Source organism: Microcaecilia unicolor, chromosome 6, assembly GCF_901765095.1.
Source record: "Microcaecilia unicolor chromosome 6, aMicUni1.1, whole genome shotgun sequence".
Lineage (NCBI taxonomy): Eukaryota > Metazoa > Chordata > Amphibia > Gymnophiona > Siphonopidae > Microcaecilia > Microcaecilia unicolor.
In genome coordinates, this window is record NC_044036.1 from 174313816 (window position 1) to 174332598 (window position 18783).

Consider the following 18783-nt stretch of genomic DNA (forward strand, 5'->3'; position numbering starts at 1 on the left):
GCATTTGTTTGCATGTAATAGGAGTTTTCTCGAGGCTTTTTCCTCCAGTGCCACAACAATAGTTAACCCTGTTTTGTCCTTTTAAATCATTTGAATTTGTACAGTGGTTGAACCCTGAGTTTACTGTTGAATTCTAATTATTGCCAATTAGTGCTCATTATTGCTTGTTAAGTGCTGTTAGCAATGCTGATCAAATAGGTTATGCACATTGTTATAGAATATGGTTGGATCTCAGCGCAGAACACTAGGCGCGATATATAGAATCCAGGGGCAAGTGTATTGCACACATATTTTATAGAATATTTATTTGTTACATTTGTACCCCACATTTTCCCACCTATTTGCAGGCTCAATGTGGCTTACATGGTACCGGAGAGGTGTTGATAGACTCCGGAGTAAAACAAATAGAAATAATGGTTAAGTAGGAACCACATAAAGGAAAACAAGAACAGATGAGATTGTTTGGTGATCAATACGAACTGTGGTGTTGTAGTGTCGCGGAGTTCAGGCATTTATGTTAGGTCGGGGGGAGGGGGGTGTAAGCCTTTTGAAACAGGTGGGTTTTTAGTTTTTTCCTGAATTGGAGGTGGTCATACATGGTTTTCATGGTTTTTGGTAGTGTGTTCCATAGTTGTGTGCTGATGTAAGAAAAACTGGATGCGTAAGTTGATTTGTATTTTAGTCCTTTGCAGCTTGGGTAGTTGAGGTTTAGGTATTGCCGCACTGATCATGCAGCTTCTAATTACATGCATAACTAACAGTCATGCTAGTAATTCTACAACTTACAGGGATAATTTGCACCTAATTTAAATGACCTGTTATAGAATGTGGGGGTTAGTGTGTAGTAAGCTCTTACCTATGTCTGTGCAAGTGAAACCTTCGTCCATAATAACATTTGACATTAATTAAACTCTGGAATTTGTTGCCAGAGAATGTTGTAAAGGTGGTTAGCTTAGCAGGGTTTAAAAAGGGTCTGGATGGCTTCCTAAAGGAAAAGTCCATAGACCATTATTAAAATTGACTTGGGGAAAATCCACCGCTTATTTCTGGGATAAGCAGCGTAAAACGTATTGAACTTTTTCGGGATCTTACCAGGTATCTGCGACTACTACTTATTACTACTTATTTCTAAAGCGCTACTAGACGTACGCAGCGCGGTACACTTGAACATGAAGAGACAGTCCCTGCTCGAAAGAGCTTACAATCTAATTAGGACAGACAAACAGGACAAACAAAAGATAAGGGAATAAGAGATAAGTGACCTGGATTGGCCACTGTTGGAAACAGGATGCTGGGCTTGATGGACCTTTGGTCTGCTCCAGTGTGGCAATACTTATGTACGTGATCAGCTACACACTAGAAGTATTCCATATGTTTCTTATCTTGAATGGTAGCCATGACAAAGTGAAGGGTCTGAAAACACACCTTTCTACTGCTATTAAAGTCTTGGCATCCTGGTGAATTAGTTATACATAACTGAAAGAGGAAAATGCCTAAAGCCTGAAGGTGACCATAAGTCACATCTGATTGATATGCCATTAAATGTTAATCACTTGTCTGATTAATTGGACTTTTCCATATTGCAACACATTGAGAAGTCACCTTATTACCACTCAGTGGTGTTGCCAACTCCCAATCCAAATAAACAGAAAATATAAATCAAATGTGATAAAAAGGTGAGCAAAAGTTCACAGATGAGTACACCTCTGTCACAGAGCAAAGTCAAGCTAATCAGAAACAAAATAAATGTCACCAAGCTCCAAATGTACTTGCTATGAAATGTTTTACAAACACAATCCATGGCTAGATCCAAGATCTAGTCTTAAACTGCCTATGAAAGGTATACTATGCAGAAACATTATTAATGAATTTGCATTGATTTTAAAATGCTCACTGATCTGTTTGTACAGACAAGCTGACCCATCCAATGCAACAAACAGTTTACATACAGTTCCCCCCCACCCCACCACCGATTTCATAGCCACTCACTGCTGCTCTTCCTGTCTACTGGGCATTCTGGTGGGTAATGCAATAAATTAGTTTGCCGCCACTTCCCCCCCCCCCCCCCCCCATGGAGAAATTCCTCTCTACACTACTGAAGCCAGTGGAAGAAAAGATTTGACTGCCCCAACTTGACATTTCGTCCTTTAGATTGTAAGCTCCTACGAGCAGGGACTGTCCTTCTTTGTTAAACTGTACAGCGCTGCATAACCCTAGTAGCGCTCTAGAAATGTTAAGTAGTAGTATTTGGTGTGAGGGTCCAAAAGCATGAGGCCTGCAAAGTTCATTTCTAGGGATTTTTTTCAACAAGCAGAAAACCTACAACATGGAAGGCCCTACAGAAACAATTCTAGAATACTGGCTTTCAGGCAGATGTTATCTCCCACATCTGGCAAGCTCTCTGACGTTGTCTAAACTTAAAACTTAGCATTGCTTTTCTTTACAGTTGGTCCTATGCTACAAAGCATATGAAACTATCCAGTGAACCGTCATGATGGGTACCAGAACTGCCTCGGTTTATCTGAGAATAAGGGCAGCTGTGTGGACATAATCAACTGAGAATGAAAGATGCTGACTTTTTTTTTTTTTTTACAACCGTGGTGCAACAGTATGAAAGACCTGCAACTCATAGTAAAGAAATGCTAACCGGATCACACGGAAACTCAGTTCTCAAAAGTAAAAAGAATTAACAAGAAAATTCATGACACAAGTTGATAACTCTTCAATAGCAAGATTCCCACGGGACCAGCCTGGACAGCGCTCTTTTCCAGCAGAAGCTACCCTAATTCATTTCATGCAAAAAGCAAATTTGTTTTACGAGAAACAAACAAGTCAGGGGATCTGACTCCTGTGTTGTACTGAAAAAGTGTGCTCCAGAGACCGGCGCTTTCCTGGGAGCGGGGAGAAGCTCCAGCTACTGCTCCCCCAAGTCACTTCCTTGTTCGTCCTCGCCATTGCAAACCTTGGAAGAACTTTTCACACCGGAGTTGGTGTCTGCAAGCAGGAAGTGTGAGCTTTGCCCAACAAGCCTCCACCTCTGGGTGCGTGAAAACGAACAGACATGAAGTTTAAAAAGAAACCAACAGTGGGTGCAGCAGGTAGCAGCCAGAGGCGGATCGCAACTCTGATCCTTGCCGAACGGGTTACAGGACCGGTCCAGAGTGCCGATACCAGCTTTAAGGATCCCTCCCCTACGATCTGAACAAACTGCGCCCGAAAGAAAACAAGTAGCTCAACTCACCCACAAGATGGGAGTCCAGGCTGCTGCTGCCGTCCTGGGGGACCCCCGTCTCCTGATCGGACTACCACTTCTGGGGGACCCCCGTGTCGGCTGCCACTTCTGGAGGAGGGGCACACCGACTATTTGCTGGAAGTACTGGGAGCAGCTGCTGCCGAGCAGAGTTTTTAGCTACTTGTTGGGAGGAGCGATCGATGCCCCCGAGCTTCCCGGGAGAAGCAGTGCTCTCCAGTGCAAGCTCCGCCCTACCGACTCATGCCCCGCCCCGCCCCATCCTTCGCTGGGCGGCTCCTCCTCCTGCAGCAGAAGGGCCCTCCTTCAGTACCGCCCCCTTGCTCCCCAGTACGCTGTCTCAACTCTAGGTTGCTAGTTGGGCGGGCCGGGCTTCCAGCCAAATTGGGTTAATTTTGAAGGCAGGTTGCGCTTTTTTGGGCGGTATGCACTATTCATGAGTGCTGTTCTGCTGCCTCTCTGTGAATTCCATGCTTCTCGCAGTGAATTTCAAGCCTCGTTCTGGTACGCCAATAGCGTCTCTCTTTGCGGTCCAAGACTCGTTCTAGTGTTCCAATAGCCTCTGCCAGGCCATTTCAGCCCTCCCTCTAGCGTTCCCACCTACTTCTGGTAGGTGATTGTTCTCTTTTCAGTAGCGGCGTTTGTAAGTAAGAAAATTGTTCTTACATTTGTAAGTTGAATGGGATTCCATGAAGTAAAGAAAACGCGGTGTAAGAATAACCTGGCTGTTGTTGCTCGCGTGTCTGGTGAGATTAAATGCAGGCTGTTCACTGTCGCGTCTACCGTAAAGTTTGCTCCTTTATACACTATCACAGTCTCAGCGTCCTGGAATCATTGGTCCACTTCCCACTTTGTTTATTTGTAGTGTTGTTTTATAACACAGGGACACGCTGTTAAAGACCCCCCTTACACATATTTGGATTTTGTTGTGGGTGCTGAAAAAAAACGATATCAACGTTGGTTTGGTCTGAACTAATTTATACTTTTGGTTGCCCATTTTATGTGCATCTGTTCCAGGGCGCATTTGTTTTAATGTGACATTGTTAATATTTCTAGAAATGTGAAGGTCTAATAATTGATAGCTTATACTAGCAGGGGTGGGGGAGTTCTGGGGAACCCAGCTTTTAAATCTTCTAATGGTAACAGAAGGAGAATGCTTATTTGATCACAGAACACCAGTATGACATTTAGACAGTTCATTTATTTAACCGTCCTTTCTTAATTTTGTTTTTTGTTTTATTTATAATAGTGCCTTTTTTTTACAGCAATAAGTTTGCATTAGAGCACTGTGCTGATATATATTGAGACTTATTAACTGCCTTTGGGGCCTTTTACTAAGCCTGCAGGAAGGGGGGCTGCACTAGTGTCAGCATGCGTTTTTGATGCGTGATAAGGCCCTTTTTTTACTGCAGCTGGTAAAAGGCTGTCTTTTTTTTTTACTTTTTGCGGAAAAGAAATGGGTGATGCCATGAGTGACGCACTTACCATGTGGCCATTTCTAAGGAGCCCTTACCACTACTCATTGAGATGGCGTTAAGGGCTCCCATGCTAACCTGGCAGTAACCCAATTATTACCGGTTAAGTTCTAGCACTATGAAAATAGAACATATTTTTGTAGCGCTTGAAATGGTGCACTAAGGGTGGGAAGTGGGAACTACTGTCAAGCTCCTGTGGTAGTTCCCATGGTGGGCTTACCACTGCTTAGTGAAAGGGCCCAAGGCAATGTATGGCTTTTGACATACAGCTTACAATTTTGTTGGTGCATGGCTTCCTAAGCCTAACACCAATCACAGCTCTCCCTTCCTTCAGTTAGCAGGGCTTTCGGGGTGGGGGGGGGGGGGAAAGAAAAGAGAAACTGCTATGATCAGCAGACTGTTCCTTAGCAACTTTCCACCATTATTCACTGCTTGGAAATGACAGATGAAAACCTTACTGTATGCAGCTCCTGGGGCACCTGAACAATATGCCTGTTACCTGCCAATACAGCACAATAAAGAAGTTGATTTATTATCACTGTGATGGTAGGCTTTATACCATGTTGGTTTTTTGGTGTTAAAATTGTGAGGTTAGAAGATTTTTCACTGTCTGGCAACCTGTGGTCTGCTTTGCGAGCTGACAAGCACAAAAGAACAAAGGTGACACAAACGATGATGTAGAAAAAAAAGTCCAATGGACTCAATGAGTTCACATCAAAAGTTTTATTCAAAAATATATGCAATGGACTCTATACGAATGTTTCAGTTGCAAGGGCCTGCCTCATAGGTCTCTGTATAGTGCACAAGTTGAACTTCTCTGTGTACTATAACATTTGAAAGAAATGACCTAGGCCCCGATGCACAAAGACAGCCATAAAATATGGCTGCCTTGCTAAAATTTAGCGAATCGCCAACAGCCAGCGATGCACAAAGGGGATCGCATGCAAATGAGCTGCACAAATCCCCCTTTGTGTATCCTCGCTGTTCGTGAGTTTGAGCTGTCAAGTCCATTTGACAGCTCTGATGCACTGGACCGCCATTGTTACCCCGGTGGTCCAGTAGACCCTGAGTCCCCCTCCCTCCCCCAAATATTTTTTAAACTTTCCTTGGTGGTCCAGTGGACCATAACCCCCCTCCCCCCGGTGACCCTCGAATATTTTAATAAAATTTTCCCTGGTGGACCACGACTCCCCCCATCCCCCTGTGACCCCAGAACTTTAAAAAAAACATTTTCCCTGGTGGTCTGGTGGACCAAACCCCTTCCCCTGCACAGGCACACCCCCCTCCCTCCCTTCCTCCTGCACCCGAACCACACTCCGCCCCTTCCTGTACCTTAAACAAGGAGGAGACAGGAGGGCAGGATCAACAGCTCCCCGCCCTGCCCAGTTCATATAAGGAGTTTTTCCCTTATAAATATAAATATATTTTCTTCATTTGGGTCCTAATTCCATTCTTTGAAGAACATTCTTTTGTCTATAATAGCCTCTTTCACTTCACCTTTTAACCATGCTGGCTTTCGTTTTCCATCTTAGCCAATACGTGGAATGCATCTGGTCTGGGCTTCCAAGATGGTACTTGTGAGTAACATCCACTCCAGATTTAGTATCCTAACCTTTGCAGCCGATCCTTTTAGCTTCTTTTTAACCATTTTCCCTATTTTTTTATATAGTTACCCTTTCAAAAATGAGATGCAGCTACAGTAGATTTCCTTTGCGGGTTCATCCTAGATAGTAGCTCAGACTTGATCATGTTATGATCACTGATTCCCAGTAAAATGTGCTTTTGTGTTTAATAACAAAGTACAAGTTTGAAGAGTATTTTTTTTAAAGTATTTTCCGTCTTCTGCTTCTCCCCCTCTACAGGCTTTCCAAGCGATGTCAGACACGACTTCCATCTGATTGGGCCTAAACATCCGGTCCCAAAAATAGCCAAGCTTCTTGAGAAATACATAGACAAAAATTAAACTGAATACCCGTTTTAGTTTGTGGCTACTTATTCTATACTTCATGAGGGGCTTCCTCTGTTCATGTGTGAAAAAGGCCAAGTATTCCGTTAGCATCAGATCGGTATTTGTGTAAGACTGATCTGTACTAATGCAGCTTGTTTTGTTTTCCAGTAGATGTACTAATATTCTTCTGCCCACTGCAATGTTCAGGGTGTTGTTTTTTTCTAGTAAGAACCTTGTGTGACCGCCCCCCCCCCCCCCCCCCCCCCCCCCCCCCCCCCCCCCCCGAAAGTGAGACTTTTTCTACTTTTACTTCACTACTTTTGAGGCTAGTACTTTACTTTTACTTTACTTTCTTACTTTTAAAGAGTAATAGCCCCATCTCTGGCAATAGAGCATGATTTATTGTATCGAACGCAGCCAAGATGCTCCGTAGTAGCAATACAACCTCAGTACCACTATCTAACATTTACATGTGAACATAGTGAACATAGTAGATGACAGCAGAAAAAGATCTGCACGGTCCATCCAGTCTGCCCAACAAGATAAATTTATACGTGCTACTTTTTGTGTATACCTTACCTTGATTTGTTATCTGCCATTTTCAGGGCGCAGACCGTAGAAGTCTTGCCCCGCCTCCCCCCGCCAGCTCTGCCACCCAATCTCGTCAAGAGCCTCCTGTGCAGAATCATGTCAAAAGCTTTGCTGAAGTCTAAGAAGATTACATCTATAGGACGTCCTTGATTCAATTCTCCGGTCACCCAGTCAAAGAATTCAATGAGAATTTCCTCTTTTGCACATCTTTTTTTTTTTTTTTTTTGGGGGGGTGGGGTAGGGGTCCACCTTCTTCTTATCGAACATTTACTATCTATTAGTTTGGTTATTAAAACTCAGCTTGTTTCTTTAGCTTCTGTCTCCTGCATGTCCGACTCACCCAGAAAGCTCACAGTGCTGGGATGATGCATTTTATGATGTGATACGATTATTCTAATCATAATTCGTATTTTAGTTGTGGTACAGTTTTCTAGTATCTCTTCCTCTTGCTAGGTGAGGAGTAGAACGGAGATGGAGGTTTTGACAAAACAATCAACAGCAAAAAAAATTGCAGAAGGCAAGAAGCAGGGAAAGCCGGCTCCCTGTGGGATTTTGGCCCAAATAAGCTTCAACAATGGTGGTGTATTTTGGATTAATAATGACATCACAGGTTACCAAGTAGGAGTGTGTTCTGGTGATCTCTGAAATCCTATCCATCTAACGGAAATGAGATTTTCTAATTGTAGAAACACTAAAGTAATGAGGAGTTACATTCTGGAGGGAAATTTGAGACATATAATAGGGGAAGCACAGATTTAAAATTGTGTCTGTTGGCTCTAGCCTCCTGGGCTCTGACCTCTGTGCAAGGGGGAGCCTTCCAGTTTGAGGCCATGATTTTCTAAGACCGCATTTACCTATAGCAGTGTTCACTAAATCAATGAAAACAGTCAGCCATATAATTTAAAAGACAGGCATCAGATGTGTCACCCAGACCTATGACATGTACTGTGTGGGTGTGTGGAAGCAGAGTTTCTGTTTCACCTTTTTTCTAAGGACCAGAGGAGAAAGGAAACTATCTATTCTGTAATTTATCAACTTGGCATCTGTTAAGATCTACATATGCATGATTTTGACTATGCCATTATCAAGCATGGGAGAAAAAAATGTTTTGCAGCTCCTAACCTACAAACATCAGCTTCTGAACTGGCATCTAACCTCCCATTTCTGAAGGAGTTTTTCCAATTACCAGGCAACTGCCAGTCCCATGCCACTGAGATCATCACAACTGTAAGGGTATCTCTTACCTTTCTACTAAGTTGACAGCTTTATTGTATGCTGACTGGAGTGAATTCTGAGAAAGATAGGAGAACTTCACAGTTCTCAGGAAGTGATTAATGCGAATTTGTGCATCAGTACTGCCTCTGCCAATACTGTCCTTGAAATTAAGTGACTAAAAGACTTTAAAATAAAAGTGATGTCTTGGTTCAGAACACATACAGCTGTGTGGCCTGCATTTATTGAGAGAGAGTGAGCAGTGAATGAATGGGATCCAGCCTTGTTGGCCTCATGGAACCTTTTACAGTCCCGGCCCATGCCTTGAGATAAATGTGATTATGTATACCAGACTCATAGGCTGTCACCTATGTACATTTTGAGCCCCAGCTCCCATTACACATGAATATCGTAAAACACACTGTAAGCAACAACGTGTGTTATACAACTGGTGAAACCCAGATTGGCAAGCATCCAACGTGCAGTGCATCTCCAAAAAATGTAATAATTGAATGAACACTACCTTCGATACAATTTTCCCAAAAAGAGAATGTTAAAGATGGGAGAAGTGTGGTAGCCGTGTTAGTCCACTTTTAAAGGTAATCAATAGAAATAAAACATGGAAAAGAAAATAAGATAATACCTTTTTTATTGGATATAACTTAATACATTTCTTGATTAGCTTTTGAAGTTGCCCTTCGTCGGATCGGAAATAAGCAACTGGGGTAGATGACAGTATATATAAGTGAAACATCAAAGCATTTCAGTGACAGTCTAACACGGTGGGGGTGGGTAGGTGAGAGGAGGGTGACAAACAGAGCAATACAGCTTTATGGTTTATAACGGGCTAGAAAACCCAGATCCTTGTTAAGTCCTGTCTGGTGGGTGTCAAAATATTTAATCATTCTGACTTCAAAGGTCTTGCGTTCCTGTATTGTTTTAAAGTTACCTTTCAGGATTCTTACCTTGAAATCACTGGTACAGTGCTCTGGTTTTGTAAAGTGCTGCCCCACAGGGGTGGAATCCTGGCTGGCACTGGCATTCTTCATCTATCTTTGCTCCAAATGAGGGCCTTTTGGCACAGGGAGCACCACTGATCTTTTCCATAAATTTGGGAAAGAACTCTCTAGCAATGAGGCATTAAAAAACCTGACCATCTATTTTCACTAGGGAAGCAGTGACTAACTCGAATTTGTTCCAAACACCACTACCACCCCCCCACAGAGTCCATCTATATTAGACGTTACAAGCCCCTGAGCCTTACCATCAGTACCAACTGGCTGCTCAAGTGTATCCCATAACCACAGTTCCTTAGCCTCAAAAAAGTCCACAAAATCACCACGTGATATCACCTGAAAAAGATGCTGGCTGACTGTGAGAGAGCGAATTACCTAAAAGATTCACCAGGTCAGTTCAATACTGAACTTACTTACCTTCATAAAACACCATACAATGATTCTCATTACAAAATATTTTCCACTTGTCCTACCAACATCAGTCTGATCCTTCTTCCTACTATGATCTAACAGTCCCACATTACCTCACTCAGTAGTTTCGTATATAAAGGGGAAACCCAATGCCTCCCTTCCCAAATCTTTATCTTCCAGAATGACATCAACTCATCATATACTCACAACATATCTGTGTTCCATTCCAACGCCTTCTCAATACCTACACTTATCTGTGACCATGTTAGCAGTGACTCCCCCCCCCCCTCCTCACAATATGCCAAACAGGCACAATCTTCTTTTCTCTCCTCATTCTCTGAATAATAGATGAAAGAACAACTTGGTCCGACCACAGGACCAATTGAGAGCTGACAAGATCATCCTTCTACCTGATGGTAATCCTTAACAAAAATCTAAATCCTAACGTATGGCTGGCTGCATGGGTTGGTCTTACCACCAACTGCTGAAACCCTAAAGCCTCCATTCGATGAACAAAACAATTCTCATATAGTTGACATGGGTCCTCAAAATATGCATTAAAATCTCCCCAAAAACAGATTTTCACAATTCAATGTTACCTCCTCAACTAACTGCAACAGGGTAGCATCAGGTGCCCAATGCAAAAGAAAAATATCAACCCTCTCTCATCCTTTATCATTAATAAAAAGACAATCAGTTCCTAACAACAACCACAAAGGAACCATCTTGAATTCCCAAGGCTTCCAAAACAAATCCTCGTCCCCCTTCATACTTCTCCATCCTATTCACCTAAACATTCATATCTCTTTAACAGTAACTGTTGTACAAGCATTGAATCATCACCATCCAACTGTGTTTCAGTGATACATATCCCTCCAATCCATAGCCCCTAATTTCATCACTAACCAACTGAGCATTAAAGAATATCAAGGTATTACCTTGCTTCAAATTTCTCCTCCTCCCTTGAATATCCACAGCTATACCCACTAAGTATCCATTCCTCCTCTCCCAGGATAGCTCCCTACCCATAACCACCTCCAGTCTTTTGCTCCAAACTAGCACCAAAACTCTATCCCACCCCCCCCCTTCTAGAATGAATAAACCTAAAATTATCTTGAAATCCATATTTTTCTGGAATAACCCCTCCCCCCATATAAACATCCAATTTAGTATAGTAAATGTTACAAATTTCAATGACACATACATGGTTATCTTTACCATTTTACAAATTTAAGCCTGTATTTTCCTGATGCTATTACAGAGGGGTAGGGGTTAATAGGATTTGATATACTACCTTGCTGTGGTACAATGTGGTTTATAATTATTACATGCAGGTACTTTTTTAGAGGGCTCAAAATCTAAGTATTGTACCTGGGGCAATGGAGGGTTAAGTGATCTGCCCAGAGTCATGAGGAGCTACAGTGGGAATTGAACCTAGTTCCTCGGGTTTTTAGCCCACTGCACTAACCACTAGGCTAGTTTGGCTATTGGGAGGACAAAAAGCACTGGGGAATTATGGGGGCAACTTTCCCTAATCCCTCCAGTGGAGTGCTGCTCAATTGGAGCAGTTTGCTAAAACCTAAATGTGCTTGGTAATAGCTATAAACTTTGATGTCGATCTGTTAGAAGATCAATGTTTATTCCCCTTCTGATAGGGGAATAAACATACATCTTCTAGGCAAGCTTTATTCCTGCCCAAAACACACCCAGACCATGAGCAAAGAGTTGCCATTTGCACACATTTGAGTTTTTGTCATGCATATCCCATCTTTATAAAATGGGAACTTAGATGTTTATGCAAGATTTAAGTGCTGGTTTATGTACATCTCAAATGTGAATATCCCTTCTAAAATGACCGCCAAAGTGCTAGCAGTAGGAACATGTGTTACTGATCCTGAGGTGACACCACAGTTTGAATATTTCTTTTTGTATTTGGTGAGTTGTAAGGGGGAGAATCCTAGTTCTGTTGTTGGTGGGGGGGGGGGGGGGGGGGGGATGTGGAGCATGTGTTACAGCCCTGGCGGTGATTTATGTTGACATGCTGTTTAACTGTTTATAAAATCTAGAATTTACTCCCATATAGAAGAATTTGTTCCTGGAAAGAGGTGTGGATACATCCTCTTTTGGAAAAAGGCTATACTTAATCCTTAGCCTCAGATTTGATATACTGCCTTTCTGTAATTACAATCAAAGCAGTTTACATATTATATACAGGAACTTATTTTGTATTTGGGATAATGGAGGGTGAAATAAACTGCCCAGAGTTACAAGAAGCTGCAGTGGGAATTGAACCCAGTTTCCCTGGTTCTTAGGCCACTGAATTAACCATTAGGCTACTCCTCTGCTCCGCTATATCTAACTTATTTGTTTCAAAAGTAGTGGAAAAGTAGTATTTCACCACCTTGTTGATTTTCTTCAGAAAACTAATCTACTTCACCTGACACAATTTGGTTTCCTTACAGGTCATAGTACAGAGTCTGCATTACTAACACTGGTTAATGATATCCATCTTGTTAGATTCAGGGAATGCAGTTATTCTAGTTACACTCATCTTTTTCTCAGCTTTTGATTTGGTTGACTATTCATTGCTTTTAGCTTGGCTTGTCAAATTTGATCCGAGTCTTTTTTTTTTAACTTGTGTGATTTAATTTTTTACTAAATTCTGTGAACATACAGCCTAACATAAGAATGCAAATAATCAGACATGCTTACTTGATTACACAGCATATGCACACCAAAATGGTAATGAGACAGGTTTCTTGACTGTATAATGATCTCTGGTAGTTTGTAATGTTGTTACATATGTATACCGCATTCAATTCAAGCTTCTCCTTCTTACCTACAAATGCACTCAGTCTGCTGCCCCTCACTACCTCTCTACCCTCATCTCCCCTTACGTTCCCGCCCATAACCTCCGTTCACAGGATAAATCCCTCCTCTCAGTACCCTTCTCCACCACCGCCAACTCCAGGCTCCGCTCATTCTGCCTCGCCTCACCCTATGCTTGGAACAACCTTCCTGAACCCTTACGCCAAGCCCCCTCCCTGCCCATCTTCAAGTCTTTGCTTAAAGCCCACCTCTTCAATGCTGCGTTCGGCACCTAACCCTTACCGTTCAGTGAATCCAGACTGCCCCAATTTGACTGCCCCGATCGGACCGACCGTTCACTTGTCTATTAGATTGTAAGCTCTTTGAGCAGGGACTGTCTCTCTTTGTTAAATTGTACAGCGCTGCGTAACCCTAGTAGCGCTCTAGAAATGTTAAGTAGTAGTAGTAGTATAATGAAATAAAGCCTCCTTAAAGTTTTATTAGAAAGTTTTAGACTGTATGTGAGACTTATTCTCAAACAATAAATGTTTTAACTAAACCAGTTTCAATGCATGTGTATCTCTTGCATTCAATTCCATCATATAAATGATTAGATTAGATTTCTTTCTACTCCTCGCTTCCCATGTGGCTTTGGTGATGCAGTAGCCTCTATTGCATCCGACTACAGCTGCTGTGACTCCTTACACCTCACTCCAGGCTGCATAAATCATGCCTGCAATTCATATAAACAAACTGTAGCAGCAGCAATTTCTCTCTTAATCTGTCCTCTTAAAGATACAGGGGCTCATGGACTTGTTGCAGGTATTGCTATTCTGGTGGCCTGCAAACTGCTGTGCCTTTAAGAGGCCAGACTTGCTGCAGTTAGTTTAAATCAGTGGCATACTGAGGGTGACCTGATCCCCCAATAGAGCAATCAGCCCCTGACAACAGCAATGAAGACTGGAGCTAAGGAGAGGGAAAGAGAATGGGCTAGCTAGGATGAAATGCATCTTTAAAAAATGTTGACAATAGAATTTCCGCTGTAATCTCCTCCATTCTTCTTCCCAGGTGGAAGAAGAAAAGGAAGCAAGAGCTGCAGATTTATGAGAACATCTATATAATAAATGGTCACTCTGCTTCCCTGGATGGCTGGCTGGGTTCATAACAGCATGCAAATGAGCTGACGTCAGCTCACCTCCAGCATTCCCTCCTCTCTGTGTCCCGCCCTCGCGGAAAGTCGAAATGACATCAGAGGAGGGCGGGGCACTGAGAGGGAAGGCTGGAGGCGACACGAGCCAAGCCTGCCGCCGCTGCAACCTGAGGTAACATGAATGGCTTAAAGGCAGGGCAGCAGGAAGGAAACGAGGGCAGGGGAGAGGAGGGGAGAATTGCTGGACATGGCTGGGAGGGCAGGGCAGAGGAGAATCGCTGGACATGGAGGGCAGGGCAGGGAAGAGGAGAATCGCTGGGCATGGATTGCAGGCCAGGACAGAGGACAATCGCTGGACATGGATAAGAGGAGAGAATCGCTGGAAATGGAGGGAAGGGCAGGGGAGAGAGGAGAAATCGCTTAGATGAGAGCCTTCCTAGGACCCATTTCATTTTTCACGAAATGGGCTTTGTTGCTTGTAAAAACATAATCATTGCCATACTGGGACAGACCAAAGGAGGCACATCTGATTCAATGGAAACCCTGTACATGTTATAACAATCAGGTGTACTGGAAAAACATTGGGCTCATGACCCTAAGAGACTGTACAAAACTAAGCGGTTATGATCACCTGCGACATCCCCATGCTGACAGATAACAGGCTGGATGCAAGAAAAACGGACATAGTAGTAAAAGAGAAAAACACTAGGATAGCGCCAGTCCCCAAGTGATTATGAATCACATGCAAAGAGGGAAGATCCACAAATACCAAGAAATGTAGTCTGAGACCAAGAAAATATGCAACAAAAATACAGAAATATTTCCCATAGTTTTAGGTGCCACAGGCTTGATTAAAAAAATTTCCACCTATACAAGTTACATCTTGTATAGTTTCCAGAGGGAAACTCTCGTTGGCACAGTGCAAGCTCTATGGTGAGCATTAGCAGTAAATTTGAGAGACTGAGATTATGCTCCACGTGCCCTGGCTTAGAAAAGAGTTTCATTTCTTTTGTGGTATATACAAAATTAATTGCCAAGCGAAGAAAAGTAGAGCAAAAAAAAACTCTCTCAGATGGTGTTCTCAGCAAATTAATTTGCTGAGAACACCATCTAAGAGAAGTTTTTTACTCTACTTTTCTTCACTTGGCAATTAATCTTCAGTGGAGAGGTTACCTTCCGTTGGAGTTGACTTTGGTATATGCAAAACTAACCCATTTGGAGAAAATGCCCCTGGATAGACCAGGTCCATCAAGCCCAGTATCTTGTTTCCAACAATGGTCAATCCAGGTCACAAGTAACTGGCAAGATCCCAAAGACTAAAACATTTTATGCTGCTCATCCTAGAAATAATAATGAACAAAAACCAATATTGCATTCAAGAACTTCTGACTGGTATAGGTGTCTCATAACAACTTGGACGTCTAAATACGTCTACTTGTATTAAACTCACAAGTTTATGTAGATTTGTAATCATCGAACACCTCCAGCCAACCAGTAGTATACCCTGTCTATCATATATTTAAGCCTGGATAGAGTAATGTTTCTCATTCATTAATAAAAATATCAATTGCCAGGCGTGAAAGACTTTTTAAGTACTACTGATCAAAAAATAAACATCATTGCAATAAATTAGCAAATAATGCACAAAATCAACTTAGCTTGATGGCTCCAATCGCTAAATGTCGTCTTTTAAACTGGAGCTTATCAATGTCATATTAGGCACCTCCGCTATCACTGTGCGCCCGACAGGACCCTGTTTCGCGGTCTACTGCTTTATCAAGGGCATAATTCCTGTAACACGGAGAAACAACGTTATTATATGTAATTTAAAGATTTTTAGCTTACTTACTATATAAAACTGGCTTCTGGACTCACGGCAACAGTTACTGCACTCGATGCTGTGCCAATCTAAAATGGCGATGGCGTGCTAGTGCTCTCGATTATAAACTCCACCTCTTGGGATGTGACGTCAGAGCCACCGAATGTTTAAATTATACAGAATTAAAGAGACAAACTACATGGGATAAACGAGTAGACAATAGACATCTACAATGTCTTACCAAAGATTTCTATAAATAGAAAAATATTTCTCTCTCTTTTTCTACTATACCAAAAGACCATAGCGGCATAAACGGCAATGACTCTATTGTGTATCCTTAAAAGAAACAGTTCCATTGCAAGTGGGCATTTAAGCCTTGGGGTTCAACCGTATTTAAACGAAAAATCCATTGAGTTTCTTTTTGAAGCAGTGCTCTGTTAATATTCCCTCCACGAGCATTGGGCTGAATATGATCAATTACCATGCATTTCAATGATTCACTAGGATGTTGTTTTAAAATGCAATGTTGGACTAATGGAGCACCAATAATTTGAGCTGAAATTCTAGATCTATGTTCGACCATTCTGGCATTTAATGTTCTATTGGATTTCCCAATATAAATTTTTCCACATGGGCACCTAACATAATAAATAACATGTGTTGTACGGCAGGTAGTTTGATGTCTGAGTTGGATACATTGGCCATTATGCCAAAAATTGTCTGTTTCAATAGTCAAAGGGCATGTTTTACACCCATTTTTATTACATTTTTTATGGCTACCGGAAGTGTTGAACTCTATAGCTACAGGAGCTGACAAATCAGCTGGGCTTAAGATTTCCTTAAGATTGCGTGCACGAGAAAAGGCCATCCTTAAACGACAATTCTCAAAAATAGGATGGGCACGCATAATGTCCCAATGTTGTTTAATAATATATGAAGCAGCTTCCCCACCTTGTATGTATCTCATAATGAAAGTTTCAACAGGATCTTCCTGTGGGGTCGAAGTAATCTGTTGCAGAAGCAGATCTCGATTCACATATTTAGCCCTTGTATAGGCTTTCTTTAAAACATTTTTCGGGTAACTGCGTTGTAATAATCTGGAGCCAAATGTCTGAGCTTGCTGGCAAAAATCAACATCTTCGGTGCAAATCCGTTTGAAACGTAGAAATTGAGAAAAGGGTAAACTTTGTCGAAGAGTTTTAGGATGGCAACTGCCATAGTCTAAAATGGTATTTCTATCTGTAGACTTGGTGTATACCTTGGTTTGAAAACCATTTGCTCTTATAGTAATATCCACATCCAGAAAATGAATATTCTTATCTGAAAAGGATATAGTGAATTGAATGCGAGGATGGCAATGATTGAGCCACAGTTGAAAATTCAATAGTTCTCTGTCAGTACTAGCACTAGCACGCCATCGCCATTTTAGATTGGCACAGCATCGAGTGCAGTAACTGTTGCCGTGAGTCCAGAAGCCAGTTTTATATAGTAAGTAAGCTAAAAATCTTTAAATTACATATAATAACGTTGTTTCTCCGTGTTACAGGAATTATGCCCTTGATAAAGCAGTAGACCGCGAAACAGGGTCCTGTCGGGCGCACAGTGATAGCGGAGGTGCCTAATATGACATTGATAAGCTCCAGTTTAAAAGACGACATTTAGCGATTGGAGCCATCAAGCTAAGTTGATTTTGTGCATTATTTGCTAATTTATTGCAATGATGTTTATTTTTTGATCAGTAGTACTTAAAAAGTCTTTCACGCCTGGCAATTGATATTTTTATTAATGAATGAGAAACATTACTCTATCCAGGCTTAAATATATGATAGACAGGGTATACTACTGGTTGGCTGGAGGTGTTCGATGATTACAAATCTACATAAACTTGTGAGTTTAATACAAGTAGACGTATTTAGACGTCCAAGTTGTTATGAGACACCTATACCAGTCAGAAGTTCTTGAATGCAATATTGGTTTTTGTTCATTATTAGTTGTGTATTTTTACAAGTATTTTTTTGGACAAACTTAAGCCATTATATTTGTGCATCCTAGAAATAAGCAGTGGATTTTCCCAAGTCCATCTTAATAATGATTTATGGACTTTTAGGAAATTGTCCAAATGTCTCCAGTAATAGTTTAGAATTGACTGGAGTATTGGTGACCTTGGGTACATTGGTGGTTAAGAGGGCAGCCTTATGTATATCCTTCATGTCCATTCAAGATAAAGACTTGATAATAAGTTATTATATTTGTCTACAAAAGGTGAATTTTCTAGGAGATAAGATTATGATATTTTCTGCTGTATGTAAGAAAGAGCTAGGAGAGGAGAAAGCAATTCCTTTCAAATTTATCATTTTATTAATTGTCTACCATGTAGATGACTACAATATTCAGTATATCAAGTAAGAATCGGTGTCTTTATTCTGATTATACAATTGATATTCTTGGAAAAGTGATGGAGGGTGGGAGTTGGGGGTTGTTACTGGAGGGGCTGAACAGGTACCTGAAGAAGGCGGGGGGGGGGGGGGCTTGCACACTCAGCTCTCCATGTTAGTGGTGCATAAGTGTAGGTTACAAGTTAAAGAATTGCCCTGAAAATCGCAGAAATAACTGTGCAGCCATTCCTGAGGTGGAGGGCCTAGAGGTCACTATCCTGCTTATTTTCGAAGGAGATGGCCGGCCATCTTCCGACACAAATCAGGAGATGGCCGGCCATATCGGTATAATCGAAAGCCGATTTTGGCCATGTTCAACTGCTTTCCGTCACGGAGCCAGCCAAACTTCAAGGGGACGTTTCGGCAGAATACAGAAGGCGGGACGGGGGCATGGTTACGAGATGGCCGGCTTCATAGTAACATAGTAAATGACGGCAGAAAAAGACCTGCATGGTCCATCCAGTCTGCCCTACAAGATAAACTCATATGTGCTACTTTTTGTGTATACCTTACCTTGATTTGTACCTGTCCTTTTCAGGGCACAGACCGTGTAAGTCTGCCCAGCACTATCCCACCTCCCACCGGCTCTGGCACAGACCGTGTAAGTCTGCCCAGCACTATCCCACCTCCCACCGGCTCTGGCACAGACCATATAAGTCTGCCCAGCA

General features: G+C 42.0%; 1 protein-coding gene across 2 annotated transcripts in view; it reads right to left on the reverse strand.

The window, feature by feature from the left end:
* Nucleotides 1–3452, reverse strand: part of PRKCD (protein kinase C delta) — a 232912-nt gene extending 229460 nt beyond the window's left edge. For both annotated transcript variants that reach the window (XM_030205956.1, XM_030205955.1), the window contains exon 1: nt 3242–3452. The gene's annotated coding sequence lies outside the window, so the exon portion shown is untranslated. The remainder of the gene's footprint in view (nt 1–3241) is intronic.
* Nucleotides 3453–18783: the final 15331 nt, after the last annotated feature.